The 8,655-nt window shown below is 42.3% G+C and overlaps 1 pseudogene; it reads left to right on the forward strand.

Moving 5' to 3' along the window:
• Positions 1-8,193, forward strand: part of LOC141917154 (acrosin-like) — a 48,964-nt pseudogene extending 40,771 nt beyond the window's left edge.
• Positions 8,194-8,655: the final 462 nt, after the last annotated feature.

Here is an 8,655-nt window from a genome sequence, read left to right on the forward strand (position 1 = left end):
TTTGTCAGTGTCCTGAATGTCATAATATGTCATTGCAGCTAGTCATGACCTCCAGGGGCTTTTGAGAAAATACTGTCATTGCTGAAGAGCTGGGTTAATCCCTCCCTAAATCCATAAGTAATTCAGGCTGTTACTGTGGTTTCAACACTCTTCCCTAGAAAGCACAGACCGAGCGAGGGATGGAGATCAAGAAAACAATCTACAGGTACAAAATCTGAGAACTAATCCCTGAATTTTTAAATAGTCAGTGAATAATTTATTAACATATTTTAAATATTTAAAGTGTATTTAAAACACCATTTCAGCAGCTCTCCCTTCTTTGGATTTTTCTTTCTAATTTTTTTGGTTCAGGATAGAAGTTTCAGGTATCCTGTTATTCCCCCCCACAGGCTGTACTGAAATGAAGTGTTAGTTCAAGACATGAACTTGGTGATGTCACTGCTTGGGGTAGTAAGGCACAGATACCGAAAATAGTTTAAATTTCATGGTGGCAATCACTTAAATATGTGGATTTAAGAGAGAAGGCTGTAGTTAATTTGAATTACTCACACAGCTTGATGGAAGGAGTGAGTGCTCTCAGGAAATGCAGTTATCAAGTTTTAGAGATTTTTGTTTTGAAGGACTTTTGCCTCCCCAATATATACATTCTCTGGATCAGTTGTGATGTAAAAAATGCAGTCAAAATAATATTGTTAAGTTCATTTTTGTGCTTAAAATACATTATCTGTGTTTATTGATTGTCATTGGCAGTGACACATGGAATGAGGTGTAGCAGTTTTAAAACAATAATGCTTTCTAACATGGTCTTCGTGCAGTGGGTGTGTAAACTGGAAGCTTGATGCCAACGTATGTGGCGAAGGTTAAAAGTCTGGGTGTTTTCAAGGGAATGCAGGACAAGTTTATGGAAGTGAAATCCAAGGAGTGTTACCAAGTCTACAGAAATTCTGACAGGAAAATGGTGGGACAGGGAAGACTATTTCTGGGGGGCAGTACCTTATGCTCTTGCTGGACATAAGATTTTGCCCTGCCTGAGCCCAGTGTGTGGGCTGGCTGCATTTTAGGAGTGGCCACGCCAGATCAAAGTTCTGCAGTCACAAAGCATCCTCAAATTAAAATTGATTACAGTTGTGGAAATTAAGAACTGGAAGTCTTTGTGAGAGCTGGTTGTGTCTGCATTTCCAAGACTGCTCTGTGCTGCATGATAAGATGAAGTCACTCATACAGCGTTCATTTTAATAAGCTAAATGAAACATTGCAGGAATAGGAAGCAAAGATTTAGGTCACCCCTAAAATACATGAAAAAAAAAGTGACTTACTGAGGTAGCGGGTAACCAATCCCCATTTCACATCGGGGATGAGGCTACAATATGTCTCTGCATGGGGGAGCACTGAGCAGAAATAAAGGAGGTGTTTTTCCTGCTGTGATTTCGTTAGTGAGACTGCTTGCTGGGATGAGTCAGGTTGGTTTCTTACATTGAAAAATAGGATGTCAGATTGTGGAAGTTTTAAAGAAAATGAAGGAAGCTTATTCAAGAGTCAGAAAATGTTTTAACCTGGGGGGTTAAACAAAGGTCTGCTTGTTTGAGTTAACAGGAAAAACAAGGAACTTGATAAATATAAACAAAAATATGGAAATGTATGTGCAGGTAAGAGGAAGCTTCTTGAAATAGGGTGGTGTTTAGTTAGTAGTTGGAAGTACAAGAGTTTGTATAAAATCTGAAATCTGAATATGAAGGAACTAATTTGTGCGAACTGTTCTATAGGAGGTCTGAAGCAGTGCTCATCTTGGTGAGTCTGTCCCTAAAATCTGAGAACAGAGCTATTTCTGGGATGCATGCTATCACATGGTAAACTTTATTTTAAGATTCTGTGATGGATGGATTAAAAAAGTGATCCCTTTCAATGAGTCCGCAGTCCAGGTATCTTCTGTTTAACACTAAAATATGTTTAATATGGAAGCATTTGCACTGCTCACGCTGATTATTCCGTCCATTAATTTATTTTTTTTCACAGCTTAGAGTAGGAAAATGATCTAGCCTCTTCATCTTCATGTTCTTGCATATTAGGACTGACTTAAGAAAGCTGATGGAGAGAGTTTAATTAATTTAATTGGTTTCCATGGGACTTAAAAAAATAAATCTGGATCCAGTTCATGTTCTCACAGCAGACTGTTCTGTGTAAGCCTATATATTGAGTGAAATTTGTCTTAAAATCTGTTGGAGGAACTTATTTTGATATGGCCTAAGGGATAAGATGTCTCAAGTTTTTAGGGTAAAGGGAGGGATCCAGGACCTGAGAAGTGCTTCCTCCATCCTTGGCAGCAGCTGAGGTGCCCGGGGCCACTGCCCAAGTGTCCTCTGGGTTGTCTCCAGGCGGTGCTGGAGAGGGGTTCAGCTGTGGGGCTGCGGCCGCTGCTGGCACAGCTGTCCTGGGTCTCCTGATACAAGGAAATGATCACCTGCTTTGCAACTTATTTACTTATAGCAACTTATAATGTTTTTTGAATATTGCTAATTTTGATTAATAATCCTGCTTGCCCAGACTGTTCTGTGGAATTTTACCAAGGACTGCTGTGTCCATCAAAACAAAGCAGTTTACTGCGAAAATCTACCAAGAACTGCAGTGTTCAGCAAAATATCATGGTTTTGTCCTTGGGAAACAGGTGTGCTCTGACTACTTGGGTCTTGGTAATGAACAGATAGCCATATACGGACGGTAGAAGCGGATACACTGGTACTTTTAGATAAGATAGAATGAGTAAACGGGCTGAAAACACTCTTGTTATTCAAGAAATTGGCCAAGACAATCTGCACATGCTCCGGGGAAAAGTACAAGGTGAGAAAGACTATGAGCCTTCCTCCCAAAGACCCCCGAAGACACCCCCCAGGAGGCAATGTGCAGGTGCAAAGAGAACATAAACTGCTGACCCCAGCCTCTAGAACTCACCCAGCCTTACTCATGCATATGTATGTTTGTGTTATGTGATCAATGAATATGTATATCCACACTCGATAAGTTTTTGGTAAAATGTGTGGTGGGTGTGCAAGCTTTGTGGAGAAATCCCCTTGCACCCCGGCACCGGAGTAAAGCATACATGCTCTATAACTCTATTTGAGTTGTACAGTCTTTTTTCCGTGAATCATCACCTGCTGGCCTTTTGCCTCTCCCACCTGTGGGTGCCTGCGGTTCCAGTTGCTCCCTGTCCTGTGTCTGCAGCCTGGTCGGGAGGAGCCTCACAGACCCTGGCTTGGCTCTGCTTAGGCTTTGCTGGACAAGCCTGGGGTTAGACAGAGCTTCACACTGAATTCACATTGTCATCATGAAAACGGGCATCTAATTGGTTCTTCCAGCTACCTGGAGTGAAGGCTGGGTGGCATCTGTTTAATAAAGTCCATCATCATCTGGAGATTAAAGGGGGAAATGTTTATACTCTCCTGTATCCCAGTGCATTGGCTTAGTATTTCTGTGGGCGTTTGATGCTGACCTGGAGGTTTATAAGAGACTTTGTGCCGCCAGTACATGACTTGAAACTGTTATGAACACGTTTCCATATTGAAGTTTTCTTGGACTCTGGTGGATATCTGAATATCTTACCGTAGATTTGAACCCTCAGAAAATGAAAGTGAGCTTTACCAGTCTTTTGTCTGAGCTGCCCAGTACAAAGACCCTAACTTAACCAGGTTTCTCTCGTTTATTTCCACCATGATTCTCTGTATTTTTAGGACTTCAGTGTATGATATTTTTTCTTTCTTTCTTTCTTGGAAACAGTACTTCTCCAAAGAAAGCTTTATGCCAAGTTATATTCAAACACATTGACATTCCAAGAGGAAAACAAACTGAAAATGTCTGTAGATAGTTGAGGCGTACGGTATGTTGTCCCTCGCTGTGCCACAGCCAGATCCTTCAGAAGATTGTTGTGGCAGCATCTCATGGGGTGAAGTGTAGGAAGCACTTGTGGCATGTTTCTTGGCTGACTATGAACTTCGGACTTTCTTGTGTATAGCACAGTCCTAATGCTTTTTTAATGTAGATTTTGTGTGTGTGAGAGTTGATTTTATACTACAGTATCATAGTGTCATAAGGTATAATTATCAAGCTATAATTAAACAGCTGCTGAGTTATATAGTTTAGGATGATAGATTATTTCCTTTTGGATTGAGGCCATTTCTTTCATGTGGTTTCCACATCTCTGGTTTCTTGTTCTCCAAAATATGATTAAAGACTCAGCAGAAATGACATAGTGGGAAGTTCAATATTTTAATGACTTAGAGGCATAAAGCCCACCCCTCCATGTTTATTTCTTCATTAAAAATGTTATTTAATAATCTGTGCTAATGAAATACGACAAAAATGAAACCACAAAATACAGCATCTGTGGCAAAGCTGAAGCTCGGCTGTCCAGGCCATTGCAACTCCAGGGTGTGTTCACAGGCTGTGCTTTGTGCATCAGCTGAACTGCCGGGATGCTGTAACAGGCTGTAGTGGGAGCTCTGGCTCTGACTGAGAGCTGGGCATAAGCGTTGGGGTGGGGGTGCCCTGTTCTAAGGACTGTCCTTGTTTCTGTCCAGACAGCTGTAGCAGACGAATTCCCGGACTGGTTTGGATCAACCGCTTCAATACCATGTTCCAGTTGGGTTACAGCAAAAGATACGAGGGATCCTCAGGACACGGGTGGTGCCCGTATCAGAAATGGAAACGTGCCCTCAGGGAAAACGTGGACGAGGAGTGGTAGAGGTAGGGAGGGACAGCAGTGAGGGCTTGTGACGAGGGAATGGGGAAATCTGGTGTCAAGGAGAGAGTGATGTGCAGGGTGTGTGCCCGGAGGAGCTTGGCGGTGTGTCAGAGGATGGCAGCTGGACTGCTGACCTTGGGTGATGCTCCGTTTGCCATCTGACAGCCGGACAGCTGCAGCTCTTTGCAGTGCCCTGTTTGGCCGGGGACCAGGAGAGGCTTTCAGAGAAAAGGCAGCAGCACCACTGTTAGATGGACAGTCTGACAGTGAATTCTGCTTCGCTGCTTTTTTGTTCTGAAAAAGTTTCTGAGCAAATGTGACGTACGCTGTGTTTGTGCATATATGCTGTGCAAAACGTACATATTTACATCAGCTTCCATCCTTTTGTGTACATGATTTCTATGATAAAGGTGTTTGCTACTGCCTGGTGAAAATACTTGTGTGACCCCTTTGACTAAATGTTGCTTTTGGCAAGAGATTTCTGCAGTAATGATGGCCTTAAAAATTGGTTTAAATGTCTTTGTTGTTTTTTTTTTTTTTTTAATTTCTATTTCCCTGTGAACTATGGTGTAAGTAAAAGTAAGGTGGATGAAAATTTAAGACCAAATATCTGCTCTGCTATAAGAATATGTAATGCTTTATTAAAACCAATAGCATATATTTTTCAACTACTTCAAAACCATTTCTATCTCCTTACTATAGCAGTAACATTTAGTGCTTACACAGTGCTTGACCTTTCCAAAAATACTTTACAGATATTAATTAATTGTTTTCTGAGGTTGGAAAAGCCACCCAGTGCAGAATGTGGGCAGGAGCGATGGGGACAGCCAGGCCAGGAGAGCAGAGTGGGCCTTGCTACACCTCGTTATTTCGTGTTGTAAAGACTATTGTCAGAGGTGCCAACTGCCTGTCATCGTCCTTCCCTCCTGATAGCTCTTACCTTGAGGAGTCACCCTGCGTATTTCTTAACAAATCTCTGACAGTACACCATGAAGTTTTGCCTCCTGTGTACTTTTAGGCCCTCTGAGGTTTTCACTGGAAACCAGCTGATATAGCTATGTTCTCTTAGTATGCCTCAGATGAGGAGTGATTAGCATTTGTGTGGTACCTGCCAAAGAGTGATCTCGAGGAGTCTAACAAAGTTGGCATGTCCTCATTTTGCAGATGTATAAAAAATTAAAGCTCAGAGAAGACAGAATTGGAAATAGCATATTGGTCTCCTGGCAAATAGCTCCTCCTTAAGTGAATGAATAAGATTGTCTTAATATGGAAAGCAGAAAAGCTTTGAATTATGAAAAGGAACAAGATTACAGGATTTAAGAGGTGCAATATATTTCACACCCTATGCTTAAGTCAGAGGAAAGGAAGAACAAATATCCATGCATGTCAAATTGGGTTCACAGCAAGAGAGTGCATACACCTGGGAATTGGTGTAGAGAAACAATTGCTACCATTGTTATTTAATGTCATTAGCAGATTGATTAGCAATGGCCAAGTGAGCTGAGTACCAACAGCAAAAAATATTGTCAGACCACACCATCACCATTGCTCCGTGCGCTTTAGTAGCCCTTTGTTAATCTTTGCCAGCAGAGGACCTGGCACAAATCTCTGCTTCAATCCCAGTTCTGTCCCCAAGCCCATTAACGTATGTTCCTCCCGAGCGCTTTAGGAGCACTCAGACACTTCTTCCCAGCGCTTCTTTCGCTGGGACGTCAGAATCAGGGCCGCTGCTGTGACAGATTCTCCTCACCTCCAGCTGCCAGCTGTGGGCACAGCTTTGGTGTTTGCTCCTCTGCCTTTGGTGTGGGGCAGGATAATCCTGTGTGCCCGGGGCTCCTGCAGCCTCTGAGCTTCTGCAGCAGCTGCCTGGACCGCGGCTTTGCCAAGTTCAAGGGCACTTCTTGTGTGTCTTGGCCCATCCTGTCCAAGGAGAATAGGATGTCACTTCCAGTGATCCCACAGGGGCTTGGGGTTGAAAAATCCTGTAGGAAAAAGAAGAAGGTGTCAAGTAAGGGGGAAAAAGGCTGATCAAATCGGGAAAGAAGATTCATGTTCAAACGTCTCAGACTTTTTTTTCCTTAACCTGGTATGAGGTTTTTGTCGAGCAATGTTTGCTACAGTTTCAGGAAATGGTATTGGCATTTAAATATTAAAAAAAAAGATTGCTTTTTATTTAAAGTATTTTTTTTTACCTTCCAGAAACAGAAACTTGATTAGCAGATGATTATGATAAATGATTATTTCCTGAGAAGTCAAATGGACTCAGCTGAGATGATGATTTTCTTTACTGTCTTTGTCAGATGAGAATAATCAGTCCAAGATGTCATTGCCTCTTTGCTGTCTTTCACTGCACAACTTAGTGAAGGTTTGGACTTTCTATCGGGCATTTTGCAAAGCAGGAACACAGATGTGGCTGAAATAGAGCAGTCTGTGGGCTGTTCATTCTCGTGTCCTGCCTCGTGCTGTAAAGAGTGGCAAGGGCTCTGGGAGGAGCTGCAGGTGTGACTCCTACAGAGGCACTGCTTTTATTCCGTGCACTTCTGAGATCTGCTAAAGCACTGAAAGTTGAGATTCAACAGAATATTGGAATAGGGTGTTGGCATTAAATATTGTGGTCATCAGCACTGTCTTATCCATAAAACTGCACACAGTTTTTGATTCATTCCAAATTCTGGCCTTTGCAATTGGTAATGGGCCAGGTATCTGCAATCCTTGGTACCCCTCCAACCATGAGAGCTGGGAACAGAAATCACTGTGTGGTAAAGCATCTAGGAAATAGGGCTGAAGCAGCTAATACAATTTTTTTTTTTTTTTAAAGACCAATCTGTATAGGTATAATTAAACATCTAGTTCATCACCTCAGCAGGCAGCAATTCCACTCGTGTTCCTGTGTCTCATTGCACTGTCTGGTGACACCTGGTTAACATGTCAGCTGGACGTTTGATCTGGTCAGTGGTGAAGTTCCCAAGATTGCCAAGTTCCTGCACTGTTTATACGAATACCAGCAATCCAGTATCACACACAGGCCTATGCTTTTAGTCTTTTCTTGATACAGAGAAACAACTCTGCTTTGTTTTCTGTCTACTCATACTGAGAAACTTAGCTTGGAAACAGAATTTATTTTTTCTTGGCAGTTTAGATCTTGAAGGAATGGTAAATACTGTGATCAGAGCAGGAAGTCTGAATTCATCCAGGAAAAATAGTGAAGCTCCTTTAACAAGAGTCTTGCATAGCTTTGGAAAGAACAAAACCCAGGTGTGTTTATGTGTAGTGCTAGGTGTAACAGAATTCTAAGTGTGTATTTCCTACATCAGAAACATCTTTGACTATTGCAGCTCTGGTATTAATGTTGGAAAAATACCAAGTAGAATATCTGTGAGTTGTTGGGATAGGGGATGGTGTGCTCTTTGTTTATGCCAGATCTTTTCCAGTAAAGAAGAGTAAGTCCAGTGTCTTAGCTGAGGGTGTGCAGGAGACTCCTGTCAGCAGGTTGTTTGGAATGTGGTGAGGATGGTTACTAAGCTTTCTGTGCAAACGTGCTCATCCCTTGGAAGTGATGTTGATGGCACAGGGGCTAGAGGATTCTCTTCTAACCGGGTCAGAGGTTAACATTACTGCGTGGTTGCCCCACTGGGACACAACCCAGCATTTGAACAGTAACAACTGTAATGCTGTAGGAGTTCATCTGCAGGAAGAAAGCCTGCCTGCCTTGGAGTGGCTCCTGTGACATCTGAATTCAGCATGAAGGAATTGCCACTTGGGGAAAATGAACTGGCTTCCAGAAGATGGGTACAGCTGGTAAAAACTCTGCCTAGCATTGGTCAGATCCGAATCTGTTACGGTAAAACTGCAATTTACAGTGAGGGAGGCAAGAACAAGGGTTTGAAAGATCTTGCTTAGCTTGTGCTTCGGGTGAAATCAAA

The sequence above is a fragment of the Strix aluco genome, chromosome 34 (genome assembly GCF_031877795.1).
Source record: "Strix aluco isolate bStrAlu1 chromosome 34, bStrAlu1.hap1, whole genome shotgun sequence".
NCBI lineage: Eukaryota > Metazoa > Chordata > Aves > Strigiformes > Strigidae > Strix > Strix aluco.